This window comes from Triturus cristatus, chromosome 8 (assembly GCF_964204655.1).
Source record: "Triturus cristatus chromosome 8, aTriCri1.1, whole genome shotgun sequence".
NCBI classification, from domain to species: domain Eukaryota; kingdom Metazoa; phylum Chordata; class Amphibia; order Caudata; family Salamandridae; genus Triturus; species Triturus cristatus.
In genome coordinates this window covers 1183088112-1183099395 of record NC_140591.1, presented here as the reverse complement: position 1 = coordinate 1183099395, position 11284 = coordinate 1183088112, and positions in this window count along the sequence as shown.

Here is an 11284-nt window from a genome sequence, read left to right as displayed (position 1 = left end):
ATAGCTATATTTCTTTATTGTTGGAGATTTTTAAGACCCATAATTAGAAGAAATCATGTATATTATGTAAAGATGTCTAAGCTATTGATGTAAGCACATTTTGTTAATATCGGTTTTTGTTTAAACGTGTGTTTTGTTCCAGATTTAAAATATTGACTTGCATTGCATCTCTTTTCTAAGACTGTCTCCTGTGGAAGACCTGCCTCGTTTTTCTAATAATAAATCAATAAATATTTGTTTTTGACTCTTTGACACTGATAATGTCGTTGTCTGCCTCGTATTGAGACTCCAGGGTTTACAGCATTATTTCCTCCATGGATTAAAAGTGTAGTCTATTCCATTTAGTGGAATGATGACGTTCTGTTACCGTGTCCTCTCTGCGAGCTCAGTTTTAATTGTGCTTGAAGAATGATTTTATTGTGTCACCCATTTGCACGTTAATGATCACATCAGTGAGTGGAATTCCATTCCAACATGATGAACGGGCCATGATCAGAAAGCATTCTTGGCTCAACAGTAGAATAGTCTATGGTGGAACAAAGAAATACATTCTCGATTGTGTAAAATCTTTGAATGCGTAAAACGCCCACTGCCTGATTGTTATCTGGGTAATCTTTCCTCCCTGTATCTTTGAAATTATAATTTTTTTTTATATTGCTTAATCAGCAATGCTATCTCGGGGGCATTCTGCCTCTTAACAGTATCTTAACTCCCTCACATATTTCATGAATTATAAAACGCAGGTGCATCAGAGGTGGGGCAGCGCACAATGATGAGTTCGATTCGAATGCCCTGGTGAGTGCCCTTCACTGCTTTAAATCAAACTTCTTCCTCTGCAATGAAAGACCCCGACTGACATCAGCACCCAATCACCATACAAACTTTTCTGCCCTAATGCTGTGACACTGTATTTTGCACTCTTATGAAGTCCTTCAACAAAAAGAACAAGCATTTGCAATGCAATAGGCCTCGCATTTACGTGAGACCTATTGAATTGCGAATGGGGGGCATCATGAACAACAGGAGGGAGGGCGGGCTAGAAGGCACGGACAACAGGCAGTGGGGGTGAGAAGGCATGGAAAAAGGGGGGGGCAAGAAGGCACGGACAATAGGGGGCGAGAAGGCACGGTCAACGGGTGGGAAGGCGGCGGGAAGAAGGCATGACAATGGGAGGGAGTGGGTGAGTACAGAAGGCACCAAAGCATGTTGTGCCTGCAGTAGGAGAACCTAATTAAAGAAAATAGTTCTCACAGTCTAAATAACACGTACCGTGTAAAAACTGAAGTAAAGGGGCCAGTCGCTATGGGAGGGGACAAATGAAGAGGTGGCGGAACTAAGGCGGGACTTACAAGCCTATTGATGAATCAGAAGCCAGCATTTAGGATGGACAATGAGATGCCAATGGCAAATATGGGCGGAGAGTGTGCGGGGCTTCTATATCCTACTCCTCTACAATAAGTTTTGCAGCGCATGTATGGTTAATTGCCCCAGTTTCCAGAGAGGATTCTCCAGACGCAGGGGACTGCATAAACATTGTTCGACATTAAATCAACCTCACTCCCTAGCTAAAACACATACAACCCCCAAGTTCGTAAGTAGTCACTCACACACTTCGAACGATCACAAGCATTACATACGCACTACCAACCGCCATTAAGATCACCTGATCAAATCTCATGCGCCTCTGGGGCGACCCTCCCTCCTCCCAGCCGTGTTAAGTATGCCAAGTGTCGGAGTGCCAGCCTTACTCTGAGGCACTGGCATCCGACATGTCCTCATTTTCAGGAAAATGTACAAAGGCAGTAATGTTGGGGCGGACGCACCCTGAGCCATTGACGCCAAGTGTGCAAGAGTGTAAGTGTGCGTCGCACAAACCCCAGCTGATTTGCGAGACACGGGGTGAGGATACTTTCCCATGGTGACAAAAGTTTACCAAGTGCATACAGAAAAGAAGGCTCCTGAAACACTTGCGTCACACATCTCCCCCTCCCCCCACAGCACAAAGTCAGCCATGGGGACACTTTCCTGCAACAACAAACTGTATGTGGGTGTAGTCTTGCCCCGCCCCTCGCTGCTACAATGCCATGCCATGGGTGCCTGTCGAGTGAGGCTGCACGGGTGCTGTGGCGTGTTTCCGTGCTTTGAATGTCATCTCAGCGCTTTAAAAACAAACCAAAAACACCCATGCTTCTTCCTGCTCTCCGCTGTTGCTCCTACGAGTGTACAGCGCCCCTCCCTCCTCCCTCCTCCACTGTAACACGACCCTCTCCCCTGCACACACTGAGTGTGCCACTCATTCACTTATCCCACAGCGGTGTCTGGTAACTCCACGGCACTTGCTCGGGTCTCGCCCTCTACCGGCGTCAAGTGTCACTGTGCCTCGGCGGGTACTCAGCCTTGAGGTGCCCCCTCGGGTGACAGGGGGCTCCAGTACTAACAACTCCCTCAAAACTCTCGCACTCACTGTTACTCCGGTGGGTGCCGGCAAATATCCTGGCAGTACCTTTACGTGTTAGAGCCCCCCACCTCGGGTAGTAGCTCACTCTTACTTGGTGGGTACCGGCAGGTATCTTGGCTGTACCAGTACGTGAGAGCTCACCTCCTGTGTTTTAGGAGATGGCCATTACTCCTCCATTCAGGCGTACGTGCATCGGAGAGGCGGAAGCAGCAGCGTTAAAAAACAAGACGTCAGCGGTTGTTTTATTTAGTTGCTTCGCTGTGAAATGGATCCAAAAAATAAGAAGCTCGCGAGTGGTGCGCGCGCGCCACAGCGAGCCGTGGTTTCAATTATCGCGCCCGTGTCTGGGCACGATAATTGAAACCACATGGCCTATTGGTGTCTATTATGCGCACCAAGCGCGTAATAGACACCATTAGGCCGTGGGAGGAGCAATGCGCTCGCCACGGGCCAATTACGTGCAGTCTTTTACAGTAAGACGTACGCAAAGGCCAATGGGGGAGCTCAAAAGGAAACGCACACGCACGAGCGTGTGCGATTCCTAGGTCAGCTCAGATTCCCCATTTTTCACCTACAAAATGTCTCGCGCTGCGCGAGCACTGCTGCACAGTGCACCGCTAGGCGCGAGACCTAAAAAGGTAGCTCGGCAAACAGTGGATGGACACAAGTACTTGTCATGTGTCTGGGGAGGGACAAATAGAAAGAGCAAGGGAAGCCAGTATGTGCTCACCAAAGAGAAGCAAGCAAATCAGATTGACAATGAAGCCAGCCAAAGGAAAGCGATGGGCGGGCTCTAAGCCCAATGTAAGTTAACAAAATGCCTTGCAAGCGACCGCGCATGCACTGTATCAGGTGAGACCTAAAAAAGGGGCAAAAACAAGGCAGAGCTGCCACTGAAAATGAGAACGTTTATTCTCTGAAACCCCCTCTGTAGTGGACCAATAAAGAGGAGGAATTTTAGAGTCGCTTTTTGTTTTTTCATTGTAGGTTCTTTTCCCAGAGATCCTTAACTAGCCCCTTTTCCCCTTGGCTTTGTGTTCAATTTGTGATTTATATGCTAATCTGTGTCAAAGGCACAGTTGATTGGGAGTGGGTATCTCACTATGTAGTACAAAGTGCTGAGACTGCTATGGGTATTCAATTTTTACATCTGCAGTATTTCCAGTCTGGACCCTACAAGTTTAAAATAGTTAATTCACCCCCCATTTCTCCAAAAATTAAATGCCCGATACTAACCAAGCAACGTTTTGTGAAACACCGCACTCCTCGAATGTGGGCCACTGTTCTATGGGTTGCCCAAGTCTATTCTTGGTCCCAATCCGACCCTGGGTCGTAGGAACTCATTATAAATGGCCCGGTAGTTTGTGTGAAATTTATCGCACCCGATAAAATTGGACTTCACCGTGTTGAAATTTATCAGGTGTGATAAACACCATCCAATTATGAGTTTTTTTTAAATGTAATTACCAGGCATTTTTCCCCTGACAAATATCGGCAGGTTTGACCTGCCAATATTTATGACAAAACTCATTATTGCAGTGTATACAGTAACAGCATGTAAAGTGCTACAATACCTTCGGGCTGAGTTTACGCTACATAAAGCTGCAAATGTTTTTTTAAAAAAAAACTTTTCTGCACTAATCGCAATTAACCAGGCCTCTCGTAATGAGGTCACTAGTGCATCCAATACCTGAGGTAACTGCCCATGTTCCTACTAGGCTGGCAAACAGAGTTGGTGTGCTACAGCCAAGTCTAGTGTCTCACTGCGTCACACTCCACTATTCTTTTCAATCCAGACTAACGTTCACCTCTCAAATTAATTTCATATTTCACTATACTAATTCACCACTAATCCTTTATGGGTTCCAGAGTAGTGTGATACCCGCAGAAAAAGCCCTTCAAAATCTCCTCAGGGGTAGCAAGCACTATATAAATGCAAACGTTTTCCCTCTTCTATTCTTTCGCTACCCTTCTCAATCTAAATAACTCACTAACATATTCACCACTCAAATTAATTTCATATTTCCCTATACTAATTCACCACTACTCCTTTATGGGTTCCGGAGTAGGGTGCTACTCGCTGAAAAAGTGCTTCAACGCCTCGTCAGGGGTAGTAAGCGCTACAATACAATACAATACAATACACTGCCTGCATCAGCACAAAATTGTTTGGTGGTTCTTGTGTCCGTACTTCCCAGGGAGACATCTGACATTCCAGTCGGCATCCGCAATGGTGCATATTTTCAACCTTCCACCAAGAAAGATTTGCTACATGGATAAGACAGTCCGTATACTTGTCTGAACTCATCCCCAAGAGGGGTCTCTCAGTAGCGCCATAATAACGTCTTTGGAAGTAGAAGCTTTTTTAAAACTTTTTTTTACCCCCTGGGTTGATCAGGGCAGTTTCTATTCAAGGCTCTGTCTGGTAAGCTACTCTCTTCGCAGTCTGGGGTTCTCAATAAGAATAAATAGCCCTCTCACACCAGGGCACCGGCATTGATTGACACCTATTTGGATACAACACTTCCTCCACAACAAACGCCACCTAGAATTGAATTAGACAATGCAGCATTTTGTTGTGTACAAAGTGACGTCATCAAAGTGGATGCATAGTTGTCTAAACAGTCTGGCTTCTTGCAGTTATGAAATACTCAAATCTCTAGTATAGTATTATAGGAAGAGCCTCTTGAACAAAGAAACATGGGCTGAGAGGGATGAAATCAGGAGCAGATGAGAGAAGCCGGACAGATGGGGTGGGAACGTGGGTTAAGTCTTGCTGCCGCGTGTAGAACCCGAGTCTCTTGGTTCAAATTTTAACAAGTGATCCATTACATAACATCTTTCTCCCAGGTTCTTCACGTGACAGTCTGTTTCACAAGTTACTCCTCTCACAGTCTCACTGCACAGTCTGGGTGGGTTCTTAATATCTGAAACGTTGCCTTTGTAAACCTAGCTCAAGACGCCCCAGTTCATTCAGCTGGAGCTGAAGGCCTTTGTTTAGGTGTCAAATCTTTCCTATCTTTTTCAAAGAAAAAATCTCAAGTCCTGACGGGTAATATTGCTGCTCTTGAGCTATATAACTAAGCAAAGGAGGTTCGATCTAATTTCCTTTATCAACTCGCGGCTCCTCGTTAGGCCCACTCGCGGGGAAGAACAATGTGGGAGCGGAAACTCTAAGCCGACTACCATGTTCCCCACAAATGGGAAATCAAGCACAGAATAACATGTATGGTTTTCTAAAACTGGTACTTTTCCCTCAAAGATCTCTAGGTTAAAGAGAACAATTCTTAAGTGTTCCAAATCTGCCTCACATTATGGAGAAGGGAAAATTCTTTAGGGCATACTCTTTTCTTAAACTAGTGTGAGAAATTCTTATAGGCATTGCTGCATTTTCCCTGGATTCGTCAGACTCGCCAGAGATTCAAGAGTTCCAGCAACTCAGAGAGGATTCTAACAGCTAAATTCTGGGTTGGCTAGTTTCAATGTTTTTTACCTGTTCCATAACAAATTTACAGGCTAGGTTGACACTACATCCCTACATACTACGTCTTAAAGTGTGAGCAAAGTTAAAGAGAAAACTATGGCACGGACAGTTTTGCATCTCTGATGAGAAACATTACTTGGACAGTAAAGAACATGCTACTTACTGTAGGTGACGGTCTTTCTGGTGGATAATCTATCTACCTGCATATTCCTTACCTTTAGGATTTCCACAGGTGTTAGACTGTATCTGCAAATTTGCTGCTAGATGGCGTCATGCGGCTAAGAGTTGGCTTCGTTCTGCCCCAGAAGTGACGGCTTATAGCCTCATATATGTGCCACCCCGACACATTGACGTCAGTTTTTTGCTTGAGTTTTTCCATGCCCTCCAACACGGTGTCGTGTAGTTCCTATAAGACCTATATAGGATGTGCACGTTTAGACAACATACACTGTAGGATTGGTGCCAGACTTACTCGGAGTGCCCCCACCGGGTATGCTAGCCTGTATACCAGCTAGCTCACAGTGCCACTAGAAACTCCTCTTACCTAGGAGAGAATAGTTTTTGGCAACCATCGAACAGGACAGCCCTGAACCCTCATGACCGTGGAAAGAGTGTACTACTTTTCGCTCAGTCACTCGTGCTTACTTAGTCTCAGAGAGATACACAGAATAAACGGTAAGGATGTTTCTAATAAGTATTTATTGACCGGTCGTTATTCTAGTGTAGAATAGATGTGCTGTAACGATCATTAGACAGTAGCAGATCTAAATTAATAGAAGCACTAAGAAAGTAAAAGGATGGTAGATTTCTACCACTTTGATATAATCATGAATACAGGCAAGTATATAAAATACATGACAATAAAATGCGTACTCCTACGATGCTACCCTGACTAGATGTACCTAAGTGTACCTAGCACGTATGTAGGTGTTAAGCCAAGAATCCCTCTAGGATAAAGTCAACCCCCATTACTTGAAGTGAGACACTGTGGGACCACGTCCTGATCTTGGGTTGGACACCCCGTTAGGGATGTCAGACCACTGCGAGCTGGAGTATCTGCATGCAGGGTGCTTCAGCCTCTTGCGTCAGTGTGTCGACGTGGAAGTCCTGATCTCCTCTGTTTGTCTCAGCAAGATGTGATGTTTTTATACCCAAAGGTCTCCCCGAGGGTTCTATCTTGCTGTGTCAGTCTCGGACTTAGGATGACGTTGGGAATGGACTTTATACATAGTTATTATGCAGGAGATGAGCCCTGCCGAGTTTCCAAGAAACCTCATGCATATTGCATGAGGCTGCTACTAGGGAAGTTATGTGTTATGTGTGCAGTGTTATATCTCGGTAAAAGTTCAATTCCCCAAGAACCGTTATGTATGTAATGTAGGAGAGAATATAGGGGAAAGTTGATATGTTACCTGCGGTTAGAAAGAGTATTCACCAGAGAGAGCATTACTAAAGGTAAGTAACTTGTTCTTCTGGTGGATACTTCTAACTGCAGATTCCTCACCTTTAGGATAGATACCAAAGCAGTACCTTCCAAAGGTGAAGGGTCTGTGAAGTGGACTCAGACCAAAAAATCCTGCCGGATCAAACAGAAAAAATGCCCTTCCTTTCAGACCTGGCTGTCAAGTAGTGCTTTGTGAATGTATGCACTGACACCCTTGTCACAGCCTGTCAGATGTCAAGGACAAGCACTCCACGTGCCAACACAGTGGTGGCAGCCTTGGCCCTGGTGGAATGGGCCCCTAGTCCTTTCAGAGGCTGCTTTTTGTTCAGTGCATAGCAGATCTTTATGCAGAGGACTATCCACCTCAACAGAGTCCTTTTCTGCACCGCTTTTATTTGCACCAGAGAACCCCACAAAAAGCGAATCGTCCACCCAGTGGTCTTTGTTGTGATCAGCGTAAAAGCGCAATGCTCCTTTGTGGTCCAGCTAATGGAGTCTTTTCACTCTTGAGGGGTGAGGCAGAGCAAAGAATGTTGGGAGGGTAATGGATTGACCAATGTAACAAGGTGTCATCACTTTTGGCAATTAGGCTACCCTGGTACCAGCACCAGTTGGTCCTGAAACAAGGTGGTGCAGGCCGACTGCACCAAGAGAGCCCAGAGTGAACTTATGCGACAAGCTGAAGTGATCAGATGAGGAAGACAGTCTTGAGAGTCAGAAGGGGCAATGAGCAGCTGTGCATTTACTCAAAGGGGGTGCACATGAGGAATGTTAGGGCCATATTAAGGTCCAACTGTAGTGTCATTAACAGCCTAGGAGGGAACGTGGGTGTCAAATCTTTAATAAACCACATTGCACAGGTGAATTAAACAAGGGCAGTTGGTCCAGCAAATGCAAAATTGACAAAAAGGCTGAAGAATAAACTTTAATAGTTAAAATAGACAATCAACAAAACATCAAACAGTTTGGCTTGCAAGGGGTCTATGTTGCTCCAGCAAAGTCCAGAGGCGCAGAGCCTCTTAGCACATGACCCAGAACCCCCTTCTGCCTGCTTGTTGCAGTCCCACATGGTTGTGGTGTTGTAGTGAGAACCTCTACCAGCCTTCCATTGATGGATAGTAGAAAGGCCTGCAGCTCCAAAATGCTGACATGGAGCCGGGTTTCCACCGGAGACCAGTGGCTTACGATCTGCACCTCTCCCAGATGACCTCCCTAAACTAGCAGTGACACGTCCTTCTCCTCTGTCAGCCCAGGGAAAGGTGTCAGCTGCTCCAATGCCGATAAAGCAGCTACCACTGTAGACCGTGTGCAGTCTCCACTGAAACCTGGATGGAATCCAACAGGATTTCTTGGTATTGTGCCCACTGAGACTTCAGATTCTACTATGTCACCTGGAGTAATAAACAAGCAGGCTGCTGAAGGCTAAATGACCACGAAGCCTAAGAACTGCTCTCACTAAGACCCAGGTCAGAGGCTGAAACATCAGGAATATAGCCCAAATGTCTCGGACTTGTGATAGAGAGAAAGCCCTGAACTGCACCCTATCCAAGACAGCTCCTATGAAAGAAAACCGGTGTGAAGGAGTCAGGTGCGACTTTGGCACGTTGATCAAGAACCTTAACAATGTCAAGAGCTTTGTCTTCTTTTGGAGGTGGTCCCCAACTGACTGTGGTGAGCCTGCCTTCAACAGTCAGTCGACGCAGTCGGGGAAAATTGGTACCCTCTAACTCTGATGGTGGGCTGTCATGGGAGCGGTCTCGAGAATGGGAACTGGTCCGTGCCCTCGACTTGGATCAGGAGTGGGATTTACGCGAGGTCTTTCAATGTTCAGCTATATACAGTGTGCTTCATGGTCCAGGATCGCCTTCAATCCAGGCACATTCTTTGCACGACTTGTCATGCCCTGAGCCAAACACTAAAGGCACCCCTTGTGAACGTTTGTTTTCAACATCCGTTTACGACAATCATGGCATGGTTTGAACCCTGTACTTTGCTCACTGGAATTCAATGTGGAAAGAATCGTCAACAGACGAAAAAGGGAGCAGTGGTCCTGATCCACATTCAAAGGTGCAGAATGAAAGGAACAGATGTTGTTGTGCAGGGGTGGCTCTATGTGGATCTTTCTGTCCCCTCCCGGGCGGAGCGAAGCCCATGTGGAGCTGCCCGGCGACACCTACCAGCACACAGGAGCACTGCTGAAGAAATGTCAAGTTTCAGTGTGGCACATGGGGATATTTTAAAGGTGAGGAATCTGTAGTTAGAAGTATCCATTAGAATGTGTGCTTTACAAAAAGAGTTATGATGTTTTATGTTGTAATCAATTATTAAGCTAGCTTGGACGTGCTTGGTGACACTTCAGCAGAACTAGGTGTGCAGAAGGACGCTCGCACTGGGGCGCCACCTAAATTTTAATTTTTAAATTGTCAGCTTTTATAGGCATAATTTTTATGTCCTACCGCATTCAGCTGCATGCCAGTCCAAAACGGGTAGTGAATGAAGCAAAGGAAGGACAACAGAATGTTGGAAGCATCATCATGGTGATTTTTTTGCGTCACTTATTGGACTGTCTAATTTACTTTTTCATCTTTGTTGTTGTCGCCAATTACATTGCATTGCAAAGTGCTTGGCTTAGCTATTGTGCGAGGGTCAAGAATGTACCCTCGTATTTTCGCAGATGTCATATGTAGGCACACATCCATTCTCTCTATATCAGACTTTCTCTTCCAACAACTGCTAAGTCCTAACTTTAGAATACAGTAGGCCACTAAAGCACACAAACGTCAGGACGTCATTGTTTATTAAACAAAAGAATCAGCCAACATTAAGAAGCTTTGTGTAATTATCTATGTGCATCCTTAGTGTTTCTATTTAAGTTAAGAACTAAGTAGGTATTTAGAATAAGATGCTGCTAACCAAATTGCCTCAGATTACTTGATCGTCATAAGTATTCCAATTACATATAAAATTAGAAACCTTTTGACAGTTTGGTATAAAGTCTTCAAGTCTGTGGTACCACGCCATGCCTAGATCAATATATGTACTGGTCTCGGAGAAGGATTTACTGCTATCACTGCTTAATTTGTAAATAAAAATTGCCAGAGTGCAAGATATTTCTCAGAAGGGCAATGGAGCTGGCATCACCCACTGTTCCTCCCATCACTGCTCCATTCTGGTACCAATGCTATATACTTTACTTAGCACACACCTTCAAATGTGAGAATTTGGACGAGTTCATGTAACCTGAAGCTATCAACAGTTGCCTCGATGCACTGGTATATTTTTTGATGTAATTGTTAAACATTCTACTGATGTTCCCCTGTTTAAAAATAGACAGCACCACCATGTGGAAGATTGCCTTAAATATGTGTGGGTGTTAGGAAATAAGTACTTGTACTGTGCACTGTCAAACAACGGTACAAATTAAGCACTGGCGGCTGCTCTTCAGCCTGGGAAAGGTAATAAAGCCATTTCCAAACAATATGAAGACGATATTTCACAGTGATAAAGGTTACAAACAAAAAAAGTTCAAGACCGCTGTCAATTTACAGAGGAGTGGGCTTTCCTGCAAATTCACCGCAAGATTAGACCATATGATGCAAGAACCCCCAAAGATTAACAGGTCTTAGTAAACTTTAAAGTTATGATTTTGCCCATTAGGAAAAGACTGAATAAGTATGCCATTTGAGAAACAGTATCAGGAGAAAATCCATTTTCCAAACTGAAGGTTGCTGCATGGCTTAGGTGTACAAAACATCACCTTCTGGAACAACATCTTTTAGACAGATAAAACCAAAGTGGAGATACATGACAAATAATGCACAGACATGTTTGGCGGAAACTGAACCTCACAGAAACTGTTAATCATGGTGGTTGGGGTGGGCCTACTTTGCAGCCACAG